This window comes from Tribolium castaneum, chromosome 1, assembly GCF_031307605.1.
Source record: "Tribolium castaneum strain GA2 chromosome 1, icTriCast1.1, whole genome shotgun sequence".
Lineage (NCBI taxonomy): Eukaryota > Metazoa > Arthropoda > Insecta > Coleoptera > Tenebrionidae > Tribolium > Tribolium castaneum.
In genome coordinates, this window is record NC_087394.1 from 34,477,511 (window position 1) to 34,499,683 (window position 22,173).

The window sequence follows — 22,173 nt, forward strand, 5'->3', positions numbered from 1 at the left end:
CAAGACGTAAGTACTAATAATGTCATTAAAAAAGCACTACTTTCATTTTTTATTAATTTTTAAAATTAAAGGTGTAAAACCGATTTTATTGATTATACTTTTTCTAACAGTAATTCTTGAACCGATTAAAAAAACTTTAAGACATGTGGGAATCTAGAAAGACATCCAAATAAACACAGAAAATAATAGCAGGCCATTAAGAAAATATTATGTTGACGTCATACTTTTTTGAGACACTCTGTAAAATCAAAAATAATTGACTGGGCTGAATCATTCTGTATTTATAATAGAGTGTAGGATCTCAGGTGGATCTGGTATTTTATTTTGCCGCATTTAATTATTTTATTTCTATAAAATTTCTGAAAAGTACCAATTTTTGTCTTCTCAGGCAACCAGTAAAACCAAATTTTTCATATACTAACATTGTTCGTTTTTTTCTGGAAATAAGTGGCAAACTTTTATTGCCTACTACGGTCCTACATTCATTTATAGAAAGATTGTATAAATAATACAATAAAAATCATAAAATACTTTCGTCTAAATTCGTTAAACAGTGTTATTTTTGAGAAGTAGTGGCACTAGAAATAGTGTTAGAGAGAGCAAGCTCTGAGAGAAAGCTTTTTGCCCGTCAGGGATTTTCCATACCAGCAGTGTCATGCATTAAACGGCGTGGCCACATGTATAAATCTTGATAGTATCAGTAAACGCGTCATTTCAATGTTATATTGTTATGACGAATATCCCGTTGTGTTTTAACAATCTGGTCATGAAATACGCTTGATGGGATCGCCATAACCATATTGTAATCAAACGAACGTGAAAAAAGAATTTTGTGCACCTCCTCCAAGCAGATCACATTCGGTGGCTTTGAATATTTTAAAAAGGAGAGGGTCGTAGTGCGAAATAACAAAACTTTGAAATTGCAGCTTTTCCAAACGTCCAACTTATTTCACGCATCGTAAATTCTCACGGTTGTGCGTTAGTTGATTTATTTTTTCGGGCTCGTGTATGCCTTAACTCGCAAAGATCCGGGACGTTACCTTAAGAAAATTTTTATTCTGTTTAATAATAAAATAAGTCGCACTATTGGTGCCATCAAGGAAATCTCCGATACAAAGCAGGCGAACGAGTTTAATTTGCAGTCAAGTTTCGTATTTTTTCCTAAACAAATAAAGCATCTCTGGCTCGTCGGTTTGTGACGTTTATTGTAAGCAGTTTCTACGTGATTGTCAGCGAATTTCTAAGCTCGTGTTGCTCTCGGAATCTTATTTTGAGGAGAAAAGAGAAGATACACCGATCAAATTGAATCAATGACACACTCGGTCTTGGATATATTGTTCCAATTGACGTTTTGACAGCGTTTGAAACCTATATGTTCTCTCCACTATCCAATACAATACTTGTTAGATAAATTCCAACCCTTTACCTTCAGCTTCTTGTCATATTTTTAGTTACTCGAGTCGAGGAATGATCGAAAAAGTGCTAAAAACGACAATAAAGCAGCGCCGAATTTTATGGACCCTTATCGGAGAATCTCCAGCTGTTTTTTACAACAGCAGCAGGCCGATGAAAGATTCATAAATTACCTATAGTATTCCTTGAAATTTTAATCAATGTTGGGCAAATAAGATGTTTACTAAATTCTCGCTCGCCCTTTTCGTTAAAGAAACGAGTTATTTATTAAGTATAAAACTTGTATTTTGTTTGATTCCAACTTTGAAATGTAGTCGTTCAAAGGCATTTAAATTAGATACATTTGGCTGGAAACAGAATTTGCTTTAATTACCCATTCAAGCAGAAGGCGCGATTTCCACAACGAGTGACATTAAAAACCAAACGTTCGGGTGATTTTATTTCTAACCGAAAAAGTTAAATTGAAAGATAAGTAAAATTTCAAGTGGATACTTAGATATAGCGTTAGGAGGCAATAAGTTTTTTCCTTTGATCTAGTTTCACGTCTCTCCCTTTATTTATTTACAAAGGAGGGGCGCGAGGAAAATTGCCCCTACTGAAATTCAACTAACTTCTGCCCTGTGCCACTTTCAAAGAACATTCATCATATTTGTACACCATAAATATGTAATTGTGTTCCTGAACAATATATCATAGCGTCATAAATAATTGATAAGTTTTGTAATTTGAAGCGAGCTTGGCAATTTTGTGCACCTAATATTAATACACCGTTAGAGGTGGAATAAATTCCAATAAAATTCAACCCCCAAAACAAACTCACCTATACAGGCTGATTCTTTTAGGGCTTACATTAGGAAACTTTTAACTTCTGATACAGTTAGTGTTTTAATATTTTGTAAACTATTTAAATCAACCATTCTGAGATCAACTAAATTATTTTCAAAATGGCTGAATTTCCGGAACTATGGGAAATTGGCACCAACTTTAAAATTTTTATTGCATTTTTGAATTCGTCTCTTGACACTTCTTATTTGTTATAGTTTTCAATTTTTTCAAACAAATTTTTATATTTTTGTTTAAGCAAAAAAATTCAAAATTTTAAATCTCGTAAAAAGCTGGTATAACACAGAAAATTAGTCGTAGAATTCAATGGAACAAACCGCACTGCTCTACGACTTTTAGTTTTTGAGTTATGAATTTTTTTGTTGAATAAAATTTTTCACTATTGATATTGCCTATCTTAATTTTTAGCAAAAAACTTTGAAAAGTTTACATCTCGTTAAAAGTTGGTTTTATACGGAAAATAAGCAGCTGAATTCAATGAAACAAACCGCATTGCTCTACGGCTTCTAGTTTTTTTTATGAATTTTTTTATTGAAAAAGTTTGATCTCGCAAAAAAAAATCAATTTTCAAATGCCGATTACGGCCAAACTAAGAGAGCTAGGAGAAAACGGTTTTTTTATCGTAAAGAGCACATCAAAATCTATAAGAAAGAATAGGTTTCATTTGATTTTGAGACATTTTAAAAATTGGCCGATTTTAAGAGAGGGGGGTATTAACTATTTTTATTTTTTTTATTTTTTCATTTACGGCTTAACTATTCCAAAAAGTGGAACTATTTTGATCTATACCTATGCAAAATGATCCGGGGAATCAATTGGCATCGAGGAAATTGCCAAATTTCCAACAGTTTTTAAGTTATGAATTTTTGAAATTTTACCAATTTTTGCTTTTATCTGCAATTTGCTGGAAAACTATTAGTCGGAGAACAATAATCTTTAAAAAAAAATAGATAATATAGAGAGCTTTCTAACGATAATAAACTTTGAAAAGTTATCTTTAATAGTTCTGGAGAATAGTTGCTCGATAAATGTTCCGGGTACCCGGAATATTACAAAATCGCGACAAAAATAAAAAAAATCAAACATCAAAAAATCGAACGTATTGACTTTTTTTGGACTTTTAACAACTCTAGAGGGTTGTAAAGGCATATATAACTACGAAAAACTATGATAGAACGAGTTTTAAAAAAAATTAATTTTTTCACTTTTTTGAAGATTACTCAGGAAATTTTAGCAAAAAAAATCAAAATTTTAAATCTCGTGAAAAGTTGGTATAACACAGAAAATGAGCCGCTGAATTCAATGGAACAAACCGCATTGCTCTACGACTTTTAATTTTTAAGTTACGATTTTTTTTGTTGAATAAAATTTTCCACTATAGGAAATACCTATCTTAATTTTTAGCAAAAAACTTTAACAATTAAACTCTTGTTAAAAAAACTTAACTTAACCTAAAAGGACTTTTTTTGGTCTTTTAACTACTCCAGAGGATTGTAAAGGCATATAAAAGTCCATAAAACTTTGCTAGAGTGAGTTTAAAAAAATTTTTTTCTTTTTTTTGAAGGTAAGTGTTGAATTTTGTTGAACTCAGAATGGTTAATTTGGACCGTATACAAAATTTTAAAGCTCTAGGTATATAAAAAGTTAAAAAGTTTTTAATGTAGGCCATAAAAGAATCACCCTGTATTCTAAATAAATAACAACCAGGAATTTATAGCTTAGGTACGACAAAAGAAAAGTCAAATTAAAATTACTTTCAGCACATGCTAAAGAATGAAATAACTATGCAGTATTCCATCACAATGACTATGCAGGCTATGCAATGTTGTTGAGAAAATTTTAAATTCTCGAAATTGCACCTCGCTTGTGTTATTTTAAGCGAAACAGTCTCGTCCGCATAATAAAATTCTAGTTCACGATTTAAAAAATTTCATTTACACCTCGTAATATTTATTTAATAATAATGATCGAACGAGTGGGAACGAATAAATCAGTTGTTTAACAAAGCTTGTAATTTTTTTGCAATTGACCTCAAGGGTCGTCCCAGAGGACCAGTAATGTTGATTAAAAGCAAGTTCTAATCGAGGTATAAGGTAATCCGATTAATTTAATTTGGAGGTTGTAAAGGAGTCTTCTTTATGTCATATTTTGCATGCATAATGTAATTAAGTACGAGTTAGTAACTGGCAGCTTTTGAGGAATTCTTTCCTTCCGTAACAAAATGTTGACAATTACTTAAATCACAATGGTTTTTCTGCAACTCTAACAAAGTAAATGCTTTTGTCATCGCTGAAAGGAGAGAATGACATGATGGAAATTTTCGTTCGGATGTGGCATAAGATATAAAGGGCCAAACAAATCCGCTGAACAGTTTAACCGAACTAAATGTAATTCTCCCGTTCTTTCGGCGGTTCGCTAACAATCAGCGGTCCCATTAGTTTATTTTCCATAATTAAAACTGAAATTCGCTCGAAAAACAGTATGGCAATCGCTGCAGCGGCAAGAAGTCGCACCGGAACAAAGATGGAACTAGAGCGCAATTAAAACGATGTAAAGTAATTGTGGGCCGTAACAGTAAAACCCTTTCATGGCCTTCTATTTCACAAGCTCACAATCCCAAAATCGAGATGGCGCGGACAATATTCAACAATTAAGCGTGTAATGTTGAAATATTAAACCAGAAGGAGGAGCAAAGACCAAGAGGGAGTTCAATAGACCAGCTCTCGTTAGAGTTCCCTTGATGAAAAATGACAAGGCGAGAGATATCATTGCGGCTGCCACTTCCAATACCGATGCATTTATTTTCCTCTCAATCTCTTTCATGAGATGATTCTACCAATTAATTTTCTATTTTATGCGGCTTCAGGGATACGAAGTCAAGGACCGTTCATAAAACCTAATTCTAAAACTGATTTTCTGAGAACAAAACCGACTTAATTTCATTGCAACCCGCAAATACATAACATTACGAAAAACAGTCTTTCCTTCAAATTAAATTGCGCGATGCTTTCATCCTTTGATAAATTTTATACCCAATCACAGTTATGTTTTGATGGTCCGTTTACACAAAATGTTAAAATATCCGTATAAAACAGAGCGAATAAAGCAACGAAACTTTTACTACATAATAAAATGCAAATTTGTTTTTGTCGTACAGATAGACACTGTAATTTATTAACGTATTTGTAGCAATGTATAGAGCGCATTCAGCATTTTACGATACCATTCCACAGTTTAAAGTTAATATAACTAGAGCACAGACTGCGCACTTCGACTTGACTCTATAGTGATTATCACAGAAAAATACCCAATGTAGAGGCAACGTTTAATGAAATCACAACATTCTATGAACAAGTAATCATAACTAGAAATTTCGAGCAGACTAGCTTGAGATAACCCTTTTGAGAACAAAAATCGAACATACGAACTTTTTTTGATCATTTAAGAAGTCCATAGGGTTGTAAAAGCATGTAAAAATCAATTTCAAACGCCGATTACGGCCAAACTAAAAGAGCTAGAAGAAAACGGTTTTTTCTATCGTAAAGAGCATATCAAAATCTATAAGATAGAATCGGTTTTATTTGATTTTGAGACACTTTAAAAATTGACCGATTTAACTTTTTTTAATTTTTTTTTATTTTCTCAGTTATGGTTAAACTATTCTAAAAAGTGGAACTGTTTTGATTTATACCTATGCAAAATGATCCGGGGAATTGATTGGCATCGAGAAAATTGCCAAATTCCCAATAGTTTTTTAGTTATGAATTTTTTAAAATTTTACCAATTTTTGCATTTAGCAGCAATTTGCTCGAAAACTATTAGTTGGAGAACAATAATCTTTTTTGAAAAAAATAGATAATTTAAAGACCTTTCCAACGATAATACACTTCATGGGGTTATCTCTAATAGTTCCGGAGCTATTGCTCGAGAAATGTTTCGGATACCCAAAATCGACAAAAACTGCGACGAAAATTGAAAAAATCAAACATCAAAAAATCGAACATTTGGACTTTTTGTGGACTTTTAACAGCTTTAGAGGGTTGTTAAGACATGTAGAAGTTTATAAAAATTTGCTGAAGTTAGTTTAAAAAAAAAAAAATTTCACCTCTTTGAAGGCAAGTGTATTTTGCTCAGGAAATTTTAGCAAAAAAAAATCAAAATTTTAAATCTTTTGAAAAGTTGGTATAATACAGAAAATGAACCGCTGAATTCAACGAAACAAACCGCATTGCTCTACGACTTTTAGTTTTTGAGTTATAATTTTTTAAATTATTATTATTTCGGCGCATCCACCATTTTTCAAGTTAATAAATAAATTTTTTACTAAGTCGTCGAGTGAGGTGGTGTTGCAAAAATGGCGGTGTAATACAGAAAATGAACCGCTGAATTCAATGGAACAAACCGCATTGCTCTACGACTTTTAGTTTTTGAGTTATGGATTTTTTTAATGAATAAAATTTTTCACTATGGCAAATGGCTACCCTAAATTTAGGCAAAAAATTTTAAATTTTTAATTCTTGTAAAAAATTGATATAATATGTAAAATGAGCCGTAGAATTCAATCGAACAAACCGCACTGCTCTACGACTTTTAGTTTTCGAGTTATGAATTTTTTAATGAATAAAATTTTTCACTATGACAAATGGCTACCCTAAATTTAGGCAAAAAATTTTAAATTTTTAATTTTTGTGAAAAATTGATATAATATGTAAAATGAGCCGTAGAATTCAATGGAACAAACCGCAATGCTCTACGACTTTTAGTTCTTTTTTTATGAATTTTTTTAGTGCAAAACTTTGATCGTCTCTGTAGCCGGAACCGTTGCCCAGAGCGGCTCCAGGTTTAGACGAAAAAATAGATAAAATTAAGCGCTATCAGATGGTTTTTTGTTCGTTGCTCTAAGTCGTACAGTTTCCGAGAAAAACGCAAAAAAAGGTTTCCATTTTTACTTTTTTTCAATTTTCAATCGCCAATTACGGCGAAACTATTATAGATATCGAGAAACGGAAAAATGGAGAATAACCGAAATAAAAAACTCTACAAAATGGCATAGGACTCAAGGCGATATCTCGCAAAAAATTTTTCAATTTTCATACGCCGATTACGGCCAAACTAAAAGAGCTAGAAGAAAACGGTTTGTTCCATCGTAGAGAGCACATCAAAATCTATAAGATAGAATAAGTTTCATTTGATTTTGAGACAATTTAAAAATTGACCAATTTTGAAGGGGGGGGTGTTAACTTTTTTTAATTTTTTTTTATTTTTTCATTTACGGCTAAACTATTCTAAAAAATGGAACTGTTTTAATCCACACCTATGCAAAATGATCCGGCGAATCGATTGTCATCGAGAAAATTGACAAATTCCCAATAGTTTTTTAGTTATGAATTTTTTAAAACTTTACCAATTTTTGAATTTAGCAGCAATTTGCTCGAAAACTATTAGTCTGAGAACAATAATCTTTTTTGAAAAAAATTGTTAATTTAAAGAGCTTTCCAACGATAATACACTTTATGGAGTTATCTCTAATAGTTCCGGAGCTATTGCTCGAGAAATGTTCCGGGTACCCAAAACCGACAAAAATGCGACGAAAATTGAAAAAATCAAACATCAAAAAATCGAACATTTGGACTTTTTGTGGACTTTTAACAACTTTAGTGGGTTGTTAAGACATGTAGAAGTCCATAAAAATTTGCTGGAGTTTGTTTAAAAAAATTTTTTTATTTCATCTCTTTGAAGGGAAATTTGAGCAAAAAAATTGAAAATTTTAAATCTCGTGAAAAGTTGGTATAATACAGAAAATGAACCGCTGAATTCAATGGAACAAACCGCATTGCTCTACGACTTTTAGTTTTTGAGTTACGAATTTTTTTAATGAATAAAATTTTTCATTATGACAAATGGCTACCCTAAATTTAGGCAAAAAATTTTAAATTTTTAATTCTTGTGAAAAAATTATATAATATGTAAAATGAGCCGTAGAATTCAATCGAACAAACCGCAATGCTCTACGACTTTTAGTTTTTTTTTAATAAATTTTCTTAGTGCAAAACTTTGATCGCCTCTGTAGCCGGAACCGTTGCCCGGAGCGGCTCCAGGTTAAGACGAAAAAATAGATAATTTTAAGTACTATCAGAGGATTTTTTACTTGTTGCTTTAAGTCTTATAGTTTTCGAAACAAACGCAAAACGATGTTGCCATTTTCGCTTTATTTCAATTTTCAGCCGCCTTATTGATAATTTACTTAATGAGAACGAAAAATCATAAAAGATTCTACTTTAAATCATAAAATAATATAAGATTTTTTGTATTTATTCCTGTTATACTGCAATTTATTTTCGTATCAAAGTAAGAGCTGTATAGACTTTAACAAAATTAAATGTTTCCAGCCACTTGGCTTCTGTAAAAGTGCATCTTCCTCTTGATCCTTTCCAGCAAGGTGATAAGGGTCTAATCTTTTGTCCAGCCACTTCATTCATTCAGCCTCTAATCCCTTGTTCTTTGCTTAATATCCGTACGGTTTTCCTGTCGGCATTGCGCTCTGTGGCTCATAAGAACTTCCGTAATAAGAGCAACACCGCTACTCTCCTGGTTAATTGATCGTCTCGCCTAAATATCGGCGAACAGCCTACCAGCCAGCCAGCCGGCAGTCTAGCGAGCAAAGGGCTAATGGTTTCATTTAGAAGTGCTAATTCGCGGGCAGTTGTGGTCCGTAATGCAGAACCTGTACGATCTGATAACAGTTGCAGGATTACCTCGAATACATTCCATTATCCGCGCTAATTGTAAAATGTATATCGAGTTTAAATTCGTTGATTAATTATCGCTAAAAGCAATCCACTTTGCTAAACTTGATCTCGGTGAGTTACGACCTGTTGATTAAAAAATTTCACGTTTCTCTATAACTCGAGATAAGTTTCTGATCTATTTAGTAACTAACGAGTAATGACTTCTTCAAGTTTTGTTTACGCCAACGGAACTCAACGAACTACGAGATCATGTTATTCCTGAAAGTGGATCAAGTTTGGAGAAGTTGAGGCAAGTTATAGATTAGGCTTTCACCACGTTCGTTTCCTTGTTTCACGGACTCTGCAAACAAAATGAACGCAACAGAATATGAAACGTGATCGCATTATTATCGCTTTGTTTAGACAGACTTGCCGCGCCATATTGTTTATTTCTGACATAAACAAAACACAACAAAGGGTAAATCATACCCTTGCCAGCAAAATTCCACATTATTACAATTTTATTAAAAATCTACTTTGAATGCCAACTCGGGAAATAATTACTGGTGTCTGCAAAAACATTATATGTCATGCAATAAGATCACTTTTGGTTTAGTTTAATTTGAAAGAGAAAAAATTCTAACTATGAACATCACCTGGTAGGAAAAACTGAAAACTATTACTTGCTATGTTCATATGAGCAAAAAACGGAGAAAACTAACAATTATTAATATTAGGTTTTTAATCGTTTTTCTTTATTTCTCATTCCCTCATATTGATATCAAAAATTAGATTTATGGTGTTGACAAATTTTTTATTGTTTTATTTTCTCAATTACGGGAGAACAATTCAAAAAAGTGGAACTATTTTGTTCATCACCTATGCAAAATGATCCGGAAAATCGATTGGCATCGAGAAAATTGCCAAATTCCCAATAGTTTTTTGGTTATAAATTTTTTAAAATTTTACCAATTTTTGCATTTAGTAGCAGTTTGCTCGAAAACTATTAGTCGGAGAACAATAATCTTTTTTGAAAAAAATAGATAATTCAAAGAGCTTTCCAACGATAATACACTTCATGGGGTGATCTCTAATAGTTCCGGAGCTATTGCTCGAGAAATATTCCGAGTACCCAAAACCGTCAAAAACTGCGACGAAAATTGAAAAAATCAAACATCAAAAAATCGAATATATGGACTTTTTGTGGACTTTTAATAACTTTTGTGGGTTGTTAAGACATGTAGAAGTCCATAAAAATTTACTGGAGTGAGTTTAAAAAAAATATTTTTTTCACCTCTTTGAAGGTAAAAGTGTTTTGCTCAGGAAATTTTAGCAAAAAAATTGAAAATTTTAAATCTTGTGAAAAGTTGGTATAATACAGAGAATGAGCCACTGAATTCAATGGAACAAACCGCATTGCTCGACGACTTTTAGTTTTCGAGTTATGAATTTTTTTTGGTAAATAAAATTTTTCACTGTAGATATTGCATATCTTAATTTTTAGCAAAAAACTTTAAAAGTTTACATCTCGTTAAAAGTTAGTTTAATACAGAAAATAAGCCGCTAAATTCAATGGAATAAACCGCATTGCTCTACGACTTTTAGTTTTTGAGTTATGAATTTTTTTGTTGAATAAAATTTTCCACTGTAGATATAACATTTGTTATTTAGTTTTTCGAATACAAAACAAAATGTTCGCATTTTTGATAGAAATTATAAAGTGTCACCGTAAACTCGTTGGTAAAATTTTCCACTTGCCAATTTTCCAAATTGAATGTGTGCTTGGAATTCAACTGTGAATTACTGACACAAAGCAATGTTCTATTCCCAACTACAGCGCGAGCTTATATTGCCAATAATTGAGTATTTTACCCCAATTACTCGCACTTAACTATTATATTACAGTTCCTTAATCATTATGCGTACGTCAGTTTCACCTAAACAACTCACCATAAATAGGCCGTTATAATAAAGTAATAGGAACATCAACCCATATTTGGTTTCATGTTGTCATAAAATCTCAAATCCAAAGAACTTGGTTGTTTTACGCGCAGGAGCAGTTTTTAAAATGCTGTAAAGATTTATTTTGTGATAAGTCACAGCTTAAAAAATGCAACTTTGTAACAATTGGACAAACCCAGTTAATTAGCGCTTGCGTTTTAATATCCTTTAATGGAGTGATCGGATGACAGATGTTATGCAAATAAGACGTAAGGTAATCACTAGTGATAATGAAATTTGGTGCAGCAGTCCCTGGGGAGCAGTACATACAAAGCGTCTTTACCGTTCATCACTTTCGGCCTCTGCGCCCTCACCGGCGGTCTTTGCTCAAAGAGAAATTTCATATTCAATTCATACAGACTGCGCTAACTAGAAGGGAGCTGTTATACATTGTAAACATAGGAATAACATATCTGACTGGAATACCAAATAAGACGGTTGTATTGTCGCGTCCCTTTACCTACGTTGGTCACATACTCGCATCAGCCTTTTAAAAATGTGTCCCGACTAAAAATGGACATAAATATATCAATACCGAGCTCATTTCGTGCAAACTCCGCATTCGGAACGTGGTCTGCTTGGCGGAAGGGTTAAAAAAGTTTTAAGTGGAGAGTAAATAGGAACACCTAAGTGAAAATGAAAATAAACAGGCGATATAAATAATGCATCGGTGAAGTGTTGAATTTCTATAATATGAGTTGGAACTAAAGGGAATATCTTATCAAAGGAGGGCTGAGTATGATGCAAGCCTGCCAGGCTGGGAGATTCGTTAGAGGAATATGTTTAGTCAGATGAAACATTCTACGACATTATTGAAATTCCGTGCGTGTGCTGTGGGGTTCTTTCTAATAAAAAATTTCGTACATAAACAACGACTGACATGAATTCGGTTCTTTTGTAATAATTACTTTTTTCTTTCAGCCTTTTAACGTTTGATTTTACGGAATTTAACGCTCCAAGTGATTCGTCCTTTTTCCACGCACAAAAAAACTCAACATATTTCCAAATAGTTAAAGTGCTAACCGCACCAATTTAACTAATTTAAACCAAACTAATAATTAATTGACTAAACAGGACATCGTTATTAATTCTCTCCCTACTTTCTTTTTTTCAAAGCGGGTACAAGTTCATTAAACATGAAAAATTAACTTGACTACGACAATAACAGCTTAACTACATCCATAAATTTTCCGAAATTCTAAAACAAATATTATACAGTAAACTCTCCCAACAACGGACACCGATGGGGAATCTTAAACTGTCCGTTGTGGAGAGATGTCCACTAATGGGGGGTAAAAATTTTATATAGGTTTTGCTACGTTTCTACAAAAATGTCTGTTTTGGGGAGGTGTCCGTTATTTGGAGGTGTCCGTTAAAGGAGGTTTTACTGTACAGGGTGTGCCGGCTTAACTCCACATTACAAATAGTGGGAGTTCTAGTAATGATAGCCATCTGAAAATTTGTAAACAGCCATAATCTCTTAGGCTCTGCTCAATAAAAATATTTTTAAGATGGTGACACTTCCGGTCACCGGAAGTCGAAATCAACTTCCTTATTTTAAATAGAAAGCTATATTTTTTAATGCGTTTTTGGATTACTTGAGTTATTTTAAGGTAGTTTTCAAAAATTTTCCCTACCTATAGCCGTTCAAGAATTATTTATGGTTTAATTTTTTTTTTGATTTTGCACCTTTCCGCTCAAAAATCGATCTCTGCCATTTTTTAAAATTTGGTATTCTTTTTTAGCTTATTTGAAAAAGGAATAACAAACACCAAAAGTTTAAAATTAAGTTTTAGGAGCTTTAAGCATCCATAACTCAATTTTTTCAAATAAAATGTGAGAAAAAGTTTTTCATAACAAAGTTTAATAAATTTAATTTGTTTTCATAGAACGGACAACACAATTTTAGACAGAGTTTGTTGTTTGTTTAATCAGAAATGTTTTTATGGCAAACTATGCAAAAATAGCTGTGGTTAGTAAGAAATTTTGTACAATGTTAAAAAAACCTACATAACTTGAAAATTATCACAGATAGCTATAGAGAATGCTAATACAGATCGATGCAGAAATAAATTCTCCTCCATCTAGTAAAATAAAAAATGGGACATCCCATTTGAAAAAATTAAGTTATGGGTACTTAAAGTTGTCTAAACTTAACCGTAAAATTTTTGGATTTATTAACCTGTTTTCCAATTTTGAACACACTAGAGAACAGATAAAGACTTTCTCTTTTAATTCTCCAAACATTATTTCGAAATTTCTAAAACTAAAAGAGTTATAAATTGTTTAAGTAATAGATAAAAATTCAAAAATTTTCAAAAAATCTTAAATATCTTGAAAACGGTTAAACCTAGGTATAAGAAAAGCTGATAAAAACTGCTTTAAAATAACTCAGCTGATCCTAAAATGCAGTGAAAACATAGTTTTCCATTTAAAATAAGAAAGTTGATAGTGACTTCCCCTAACTGGAAGTGCAGCCATCTTAAAAGTACCAACTTTCAAATAAATATTTTTATTAGAACTTTCAATACTTCTAATGTGGGGTTTAGACAGAACACCCTGTATTATTTCCATAACTATAAAATAAAACAGTGGATAAACAAAGCGAGTTCTAGGACAGAAAAAAAACAAGTTTCAAGTTTATTTTATTAAAAAAAACAACAAAAAATGATTATTTCTGAGATTGATTTATTGAAACTTATTAACAAATCATAAATTTGTTCTTGGACTTGAGGAACAGACAAACGTTATCATCTCAATAACAAATCTTTCTGTTAAGCATTGCCAAGTTATTTTTTCCCGTGGTGGAGTTTGAAACATTATCCGGCACTTAAAATAAAATTTATTAAAGTTCATTCCAGCTGAAACAAAACAAATTCCAGTGCTGATAAACCACTTTGCGAAAGTTTTCGAGCTTAATCACCATCGAGGGATTTCAGTTTGACTTCAAATCCTATAAAAATAATCCATAAATGAGATACACTAATTACACATAACTTTACTTTATCTGCCAGTTTCGTTAATTGCACATTACATGATTGGTAAAAGCAGCCACCAAATAAACAATTGCTCAAAGACTATAAAAGCTAAATATTAGTTTTGATGCTCTAATTCTGGAAACACACCACATACATTATTTGGCTGCATGTGTTTATGACAGCGTAGAGATAAAGGGTGCCCTGGAGATACAATACAACTAGCTATTATCAAAATTGTAGTCAGACTATAACTAACAACTGGTTTTCATTAATTGATCAAAGAAGTTGGGCTTTGGATTACACCACACAATGAAAATCACTTAACGTGTTAAGCCCGTTATGTTCATGCATGGAAAAGTCGGCTTAAACGTTTAATTAAAACCAAATTATTAATAAATTATTTGACTCTTGACTGTAAATAAAGAAAAAACGCTCATCTACTTGAGCGCAGTTTGTTTGTTCGGTAAGTAACTGAGTCACTCCATTACGTTTTTTTTAATTTCTTTAAGTTCAACTATTAATACTAATTCTCACTGTCTAGTTGTTTAATTGTACGAAAATTACAAAATTAATTTACAATTGTTTCGTTATAAAAATTATTATTATTGAATATTTTTAATTAATTATTTCAAAATCAAATGCAGTATTAAATCGTAAGTGTATTTAGTGTTTTTTGTTAAATCTAAGCATATTTCAAATGCTTCAAAGCAAAAAAACTGCAATTAATTCATCCTGTACAATAAGTGAAAAATGGTGGATGCGCCGGGCAAGTTTTTAATGATAAAATTTCTAGCTGATGTACACGGCCAATAAAAAAATCTTTTTTATTTATTATATTAAAACCAAATTATTAATAAATTATTTGACTTTTGACTGTAAATAAAAGAAAAACGCTCATTTACTTGAGCGCAGTTTGTTTGTTGGGAATGTAACATAATTTACTTACAACTAAGACGTGCATCACAAAAGTCTAGTCGTTGCAAAGTTTGTATTTATTTAGAAAACAATAGAAGCTGCAAACTTATTTATTGCGGACTTTACTTTCATGAACTTTGACCGAACCGATGGCCGATAATTCGCAAATTGAAATAACAAGAGGCAAGTTTGCAGAGTTATGTTTGTTATTCATGTATGTCTGGAACATTGCCCATTGTATTTATTTCTTATTTTCGAGGGCACGGTCTAAGGACAGACCAAAACTAGTGATTTCAAATATTCAGACTGTCAACGTATGCTTAGGCCAATTCAATTCTCGGTTCCCGAACTGAATTATAATTTCCAAATGCTTACTATTCAAATTCGATTTTACAATAGTACAGCCCTTGTACACATCTTGATTTTGGCGTGCTTTGCATTTTATTTTGATTTTGTAACAATGGAGCGTCCCTGCGTTGTTGCAATTTCCGGACGTTTGGTATTTAAGTTGGGAAAAGTGGAGAACCGACCAATCTTTAGCCAATAAAATAAATAATCTGAGAGCGTTTATGACAATATGCGAAAGCTGCTTATTGAGTCTGCATTGTCAAGCTGTTTAAATTTACAAGAATTTGCAGTATTAGGACTTGAAAAAGAAAGGAAATGTTAATAGAATCGTAGCGTCGCAAAGGATTTGGAACATAATGGAAGAAAAACACTCTGCGGGATTTTAAATGCATACAATTAGAGCCATCTTACGGTTTAATTATTTAAATTGCAAATTTGACTACCTACAGCCCCGCGCTCAGACATTCCATGACGCCACATAAATAAATTTTAACGGAATTTCAAGGCGAGATTAGGAAAGTTTAATAACCCATTCTACGGCAATTATCATGCCCGATAACTGATAAAATAATCGTGGATGTAAGTTTGGATAAAAAGCGCCAGGCCAGAGTGCAAGCATCTCTGGAAAATCACAGGAAAACTATTAATAAAGAAGAGGAAAATAATTATCGAAGTTCAGCAGCTCGGATATTAAAAGCTAAGATGAAAGCGGCGGCAGAAAATTTAGTTAAACTCAAGACTTACTGTCTCGCAAGAAAACGTGTACATACTTTGGCAGTGGTCCAAAGGATTGTAACTGAGACGTCATAATTTTATAATATCAATTAAAAGGAATTAGCAGTAATAGTGTACTTGATAGCTATTTAATTTACATTTGGAAATTTGCCAAATAACACATGTTGTGGGGATATAAAATTAATTAAAACCATGCAATAACATACCACATCTATTATATTGTTCCAACTATTCCTATCACTTATCAAAGCTGAATATTACCCGAAACCAATAACACGATTGCCAGACATAAATTGATATGACCGTGTTTCATTTATTTCGCAAAAATTAGATCCGGAATTTAAATTAAAATTAAACACCTTTTATCTGACAGAATTAAGATTTATTATTTAAGAGCCAGCTGCAATTTCGCATTAATAATTTTAAACGTGGCAAAGCGTATTGTTATCTGAAAGCTCGCAATTTATAGATTTATGTATAATGATGGAAAAAGCACCATTTTAACGTGTAAGTATATAAATTACACATACTTGTAGAAAAAGAAAATATAGAAGAGTGTGTGAAAAAAATAAACTGAGTCAGTCAATTACGTTTTTTTTTTAATTTTTTTAAGTCCAACTATTAATACTAATTCTCGCTGTCTAGTTGTCTAATTGTACAAAAATTACAAAATTAATTTACAATTGTATTATTTAGGTACATATTGTCAACTTTATCTTGCTAGCTAAAATTTCGTTATAAAAATTATTATTTAATTTTTTTAATTACAAATTTTAAAATCAAATGCAGTATTAAACCGTAAGTGTATTTAGTGTTTTTGGTTTAATTTAAACATATTTCAAATGCTTCAAAAAAAAACTACAATTAATTCATTCTGTACGATAAGTGAAAAATGGTGGATGCGCCGGGCAAGTTTTTAATGGTAAAATTTCTAGCTGAATTACACAGCCAATAAAAAAATCTTTTTTATTTATTAAAACCTTGTTTTTTTAAAATGTAATTCTTGAGGAAATCGTTGGTAGTGTAAGCAAAACTTCACAGAATTTGTAAATGCGGTAGTTTAAAAAAAGTTGAAAGATTTAGTTTTTTCAACGACAATCGTGTGTTTAAACTAAATATTTACACAGTGTGTCTCAAAATTGGTAAGTTCCGAAATCAGAGCATTGAGAGAATCAATTTAGAATAGAAATATAAAAATATAGAAAAAATAAAAATTCGGAGCTTCGCCACAAAAATGCATTGGTTTGAAGATGCACTTCAAGTGCACTCTGAATTACGTTTTCTTCATATGCAAGCTAAAAATTTTAGTGTATTACTATTTATGGTAAGCGATTGTAAAAAATAATAATGTTTCTACACCATAAATGACAATAAACACTGAAATTTTTTGTCCACATTTGAAGAAAACGCAGTTTAAAAAGTCACCTTCAAACAATTGTACCTTTGTGCGTAAAGATTAAAATCCACTTTATAGACCTGAAAAATCCAATTTTCATGTATTTTGAACTGAAAAATGTGATTGCGCCATGGAATTTAAGATCAGAGTAGAACTGACGATTCTAGAAAAAAGCTTATGCAAAATTTTTTGTCTGACTTTAAAAAATTTTATTTAAAAAACGCGAAGAGATATGCGACTGCGGTTTTCAGAAATAGATAGAGCGGTTCAAAATCTATAAGAAAGGTAAATTTTGTGAGCCTCATACGTTCCATTCGGAACTTATAAAAGAAAACATACGATAGTGTCTAAAAAGCCTGATTTTGGAAGTAAGAAGCATTGTTTTGAGATTTAATTTTTATTATTTTTAAATGTTTCAGGTACATATTTTTGATAAGCACGTCAAATAAGACCTTTCCAGCAATTTTTAGCCAATTTAAAAAAATTAAAAGTTTACAAAATGTACCTTAAAAAATTTTGAAGAATATCAAAAAGTTTTCATTTCTGAAAAAAATTATCTAAGCTAATTTGAACCTTCTAAATTTATTTTTCTGACTGTAGTTGTTTGCTGACACCCCCGTAAGAAATGTTTCGTCAAAATTGAGGAGAGAAAATAAAAATTTGCTTAAACAAAGTAATTCCTATAGTTCCATAATTGATCAAAGTTTAAGAACAAAAGAAATAACCTGATGAATAAAATTTTGGGTGGAATTTACTTTATAATGTATCGTCAAAAAAACATAACTCAAAAAATATAGATCCTTGACTAAGAAAAGAACGAGAAATGTGCAGACCAACAGAAAAAAATTTTTTCTGTAACCACTGTTACCACTCTTGACAATAATTTTTTAACTATTTTAATTTTTCCCTGGCTATAGTTGCAAATATGTACATCAGTATTTGAATATATTTTATTAATTCCTCATTCATTTATTCAATATATTAAAATAAATAAAGTAAAAATTAACTGAATGCCTTCTTGGAGTTGGTATTGCTTTAGCAGGGGTGGGGAAAACTAACTTTGAATATTAGAAGAACAGTAAAATATTTGAAAGTCTAATTGAAAGAAAAATAAATTTAAATAACTAACCCGCCTAGTGTAGAGCAAATATTTCACTTCGGAAAGATGAATGCGCTATTCAAACAGTCTACGGCAAGATCGCGACTTTTGATCTTTGGTGCGGTCTCAACGTTCAAGCGCATTTATCTGGACACCTTCTATGAAGTTGTGAAGTATCGACAAGCAGTCAAGCCGTAAGAGAAAGTATAAAAGTTATTGAAGTGTGTTAAACCTTGCGCAAAACCCGCCTAATTCATAACAAAATTAGATTTGAAAAACAAAATTGATTAGCATGATAATTAGGTCGGATTTTAATAAGTCCGAACTTGTAAGACCAAGACAACTTTTAATTCTCAGCAGACTGAAAGTTCCTTTGAGCCGGAAATAATCCGTCTCAAAACTTAACTTTTGTGAAGTTTGTTCCTTTTGGGTATAAATAAATCCCATGCGATTTTCACTAATTAAAAAAATAAATTAATGGCTGTGGAAAAGTTCACCCAGCGATATTAAACTTGTATCGTGAAATATAATCCTGTGTGATCGCCTGAGACCGTCAAGGATTAAAATTTAAATTGGAAACAGAAACACGAACAAAGACGCTAAATATATGTTTTCGTTTTTAATCTATTTTCTCCTTTAGTGAGAATATAAACGCAGCGGAATCACACCCCGGCGGCTACAGCTCTGTTAGTTGTTCCGGAATTCGCAAATTTAAAATTGCTTTCTCAAATTCGAATTTTCTCAATTCAAATTAAAAATTCAAGCACGAGCTGCCTTTATGGCAAAATACATCGTTGCCTTCATTAGCCGCAGTACTTAATAATAGCTTTATCCGCCTAAACAAATTACCTCAGGCAATCAAAAGCTTTACGACTTCAGCATGATAAATAGCTACCTTATGTCTTATTCAAGCTCCTCAAGACCATCAAACTCAAATGGAGTCGCCATCTAGCAGCCATCCAAACAATAAGTGCCAGCAAAGGCAATTGCATCTCCCGGCTGGGCTTTTGCCGAGTTTAAAACTATTTCTTGCGCATTTTATTTACCGGGAAATTGTTCATTGTTTCGCGTAACTCCAATAAAGTGCAATTCTCGTTGCAACTTTGATCCCGCTTAATATTTAATCGCGGGCCGAGTTTTACAACTCGCAGTAAAACAACTGTATACATGATAATTACCTGCTCTTTCAGGCTGTTTTCTCACCGCACTTGGAATTTTAAAAGTTTGCAGTGAGAAAAGTGCACTAAACCTAGCTCATGAGCGCGCAAAAGCAATCATTTTCATGAACATCGACATAACCCAGTGCGGTCCTTTCGGGAACTGCATGTCACCGGCTTTCGTCCAAGGCTCAAGGATTGCGCAGGATCGTCCTGAAATTATCTCTCAAAACGAACAATGGCATTTCGTCCTGGAGCGGTTGCTTCTTTTTAATGGAACTGTATCCAGGACGAGATAAAAAGTAGCATTTTTAGAAAGAAATCAAAGAAGCATTGATGACGCAGTTTAGATTTCAAAGAGTAGTTCCGGGTGGATGTTTTATTAGTTGCCGACAGCTGGGCTTCCTTTTCTCTCTAGTTTTATCGGCACTTTTGTTTGAAGTTGACGTTTGTTTTTGTAATTGGAAGTTATTGAAAATCTTCCTCTCGGAAACACCGGTAATGCGATATCGCGTGTTTTATTTATGTTTCGCGTAATAGAGTATTTATATTGTAAATTAAATATTGATTTTAATTCAACAAACACTTGAAGTAATAAATACTGCAGACGTTCGTTTGCTCTTTCGCCTTTTCTAAGATCGCAATCTTAAATTATAACTTTGCGACTTAATTGTTTTTTTATTTATCTGCCTCAAGCAAACAAACAAAAATGATAAATTTAATCCCACCAACGCTCGATTTAAAAAGGCCTTTGTGGCCAAACAACAGTAAAGGTAATTAACGAAATACCGTGTTCGCTGCATTGAACAGGCCATTACACAGTGCACAGTTTTGATGAACGTGGAAATAACATTCAAATAGAAACTTGGTTGGCATAAGCTGTATGGAACTAATCCATGGTTTCCGTTTATTGAATACTTCCATGTGCGGTTTAATTAATCAGTTCAGTGTGTTGGTGTAGAAAATCCTAGCATAATAAGGTAATTTGTCTTTCGGGGAGATTGCACACAGATTGCAAAACATACCTGGCGGAACACGGCAATTTCATAAAAATATGAGCGTTATTTTATTACCATTTCTCCGTAAGAAATAGACAGTAAAAAATGAAATAAACCCCGTCTCTATTTCATGGTAAATTACGTCTTTAGAAATGGCCGGGATTCGCGAAATGGGCTTTGCAAACTTTTGTTTGTAGAGTTTTGAATTAATCAGCGAAAATCGCAAATGAGATGCAACCGCGGTCGCGGAGGCGATTAAATAGCAATTCTTTAAATTTCGTTTATTTGCGCTGTGCATTAGTTTCGAATTGTCTGGCAAACAACAAAAATGAATCTGATTAGTGACGTGAATGAAGGGATTAATTTGATCCTTGTGAAGAAACGAGCTGTTTAGACGCTTTTCATACAAATTTCGTCCTGTCTCTAAAATAAAACTAAATTGAGGATAATGAATTTATTCATTAATTTAAATTTGAATGCACGGGAGCTGTAACAGATTAGCTACACAAGCTGTTCAAAGTGAATAAAGTACGGCGGACTACATTGTTGTTAACAAACAAAAACACTAACTTTAAAACTTTGCAAATAAAAACAAAGTCGAAAGAAAATGAGCTGCAAATTTACTGCTGCAAAAACAACAGAATGCATAATTATATGGCGCTCTCCGCAAGTTTCTGCAATTTGCGTAGAAATAATGTGCAAAATAAACAAAATCAAAAAAAGGAACTAATCACTAAATTTACAGTATGTTTAAAAAGAATTAAAAAAATTGAAAATACCTATTGTGGAAAGTGTATAAAAAATAAAAATGTGAAAAGATCAAATTATCATGTTAATGAAGTCGAACAGGATTCTACTATATAGTGAAAAAATACAAAACCATTTTGTAACAGCACCAAAAAATTAAAATTTTTAGATTTATAACAGAAAAAAAATAATACTTTTAAACATAATTAAAGCAAATACGAGCATATTAAAAAATATATAAATAGCTTTATTTTAAAATCTATGAAAATAACCAAAATAGATTTTCTAAAACCTGTAGAGAATTATTTCCATATTTTTTGTACTGTGACATGTTATTCCATAAATCTGTACAAGATGTTAAACGAAATACGAGAATAAAACGAAATAGAAATACTTTTTGTGAATTAGACGTGTGACTGTGGATCGTATTCATCAATTAATTATAAGGAGCTAGGATTGATTTTTAGACACGAATCATCAATGAAATGATGGATATGTATTTCATTTAGATAATGGATTTCCTGTTTTAATTCTCCTAATAAGCTTAAAAGAGCTTAGAGGCTTAAATAACACAAATGCATTAATTGAAATTCCACAAAATCTTTAATCTGTCAGTATAATAATAATTAAATCCAGAACATCAGACCACGGATTACCGGTTAAGTCCAGATAAATCAACTTTATTTAAGGTATTAATTATAGTGCAGCGATATTGTTTTATTTAAAAATGCAAACACTTACTTGAACTTGTATTACCTAAATAGTTGAAAGTCGTTGAATAAAATGATTATTTCTTATGTCATCTTAAAAGAAAG

General features: G+C 32.0%; 1 protein-coding gene across 1 annotated transcript in view; it reads right to left on the reverse strand.

The window, feature by feature from the left end:
* The window catches only part of sns (sticks and stones), a 286,545-nt gene extending 266,782 nt beyond the window's left edge, over positions 1–19,763 (reverse strand). Inside the window, exon 1 of the mRNA XM_064355580.1 lies at positions 19,635–19,763. The gene's annotated coding sequence lies outside the window, so the exon portion shown is untranslated. The remainder of the gene's footprint in view (positions 1–19,634) is intronic.
* Positions 19,764–22,173: the final 2,410 nt, after the last annotated feature.